Below are 1,202 nucleotides of genomic sequence, written 5' to 3'. Positions count from 1 at the left end.
TCAGGGATTGAAGACCCTGGCCTGTCCACTGTTTTCAAATCCAACAAATGCAATGTCAGTCCTCCCAGGGACCAAACAAACTTCCATGAAACTGGGGAACAGATTAAACAGCATGGACCACATAATCTCATTCGTCTCCTTTGGCACATTATTATTATTATTATTACTATTATTATTATTATTGAATAGAACGAAGTTTGGAGGGCAGTCAGGGGCCTGGGGGTTGGCGTTGCATTTCCTTGGGTATCAGCGGACCTCGGCACACCCCCAGCAGGCTTTTCTGGGAGCGGTCATTGCTGTCTCCCCAGCGGTCTGTCATTGCTGGGGGTCATTGCTGTCTCCCCAGCGGTCATTGCTGTCTCCCCAGCGGTCATTGCTGTCTGCTCCCCAGTTTGGGCTTTTCCCTTTCTTTCATCTTCTCTTTGTCAGCAAAGGCCCTGCATGTTTTAGATGTTATATCACAATCTGTTTTTGCTGGATTCGCACTGGTTTACAGTAAAATGGAGACCTTTGTAACTGTGGGTGAGCCCAGTTTTTTAAATGTAACAAAGGCTTGCCCCTTCATCTTCCTGGTCGCTAAAGCCACAGTATCTACCACAGAGCCAAAGGGAGGAAACGGCATACAGGGACCTCTTCAACCGGTCTTCTTTAGTCTTGTCACTCACATTGTTGGGTGTTGCGTGGTTTGGTGTGACAGCCATCTTTTGGGTCAAACTGTTCAAATAGCCCGGGTCCAGTGTGGCATCCCTAGTAGAACTGAGAGCCGGAAATGGAGCATCTACAGCTCATTTTTAACTCTCTCCATGGCTGACTCTAGACTAACTGGATGGGTGCCCAGGTGAGTCAGAAGAAGAATTCAACCCAGCCTTTATTTCATGCAGCAAGGGTCGATTGTGCCAGGCACCGCACTGGGCTAAGGAGGCTGTGGAGAAAGACAGCATGAAATAAAGTGTGAGGGCGATGAAGCGGTACATTGGGGGGCACGTGTTGGATCCTGGACAGCGGGGCTTTGCAAGGTCTACATGGGGGCTTTTGGGGATGAGAGAGGGGCTCCCATATAAATTGTAGAAGGCGAGGACCTGGCAGGAACCTCAAGGTTTGCCACATCTGGCCCTCAACGTTACAGATGAGAGAAATGCACATCGAGACAGGACCATGACCCTTCACTCCCTGGGTCTGATGACCCTTGAAGACACAGGAGA

At 49.5% G+C, this 1,202-nt stretch overlaps 1 pseudogene; it reads right to left on the bottom strand.

Moving 5' to 3' along the window:
• LOC118998870 (U2 small nuclear ribonucleoprotein B''-like) lies at positions 1-701 on the bottom strand (annotated as a pseudogene).
• Positions 702-1,202: the final 501 nt, after the last annotated feature.

Source organism: Sturnira hondurensis, unplaced genomic scaffold (genome assembly GCF_014824575.4).
Source record: "Sturnira hondurensis isolate 20B ecotype Veracruz unplaced genomic scaffold, ASM1482457v3 Scaffold0014384, whole genome shotgun sequence".
Classification (NCBI taxonomy): Eukaryota; Metazoa; Chordata; class Mammalia; order Chiroptera; family Phyllostomidae; genus Sturnira; species Sturnira hondurensis.
The sequence above is the reverse complement of the archived record's forward strand: the minus strand, read 5'-3'. Positions and strand labels throughout refer to the sequence as shown.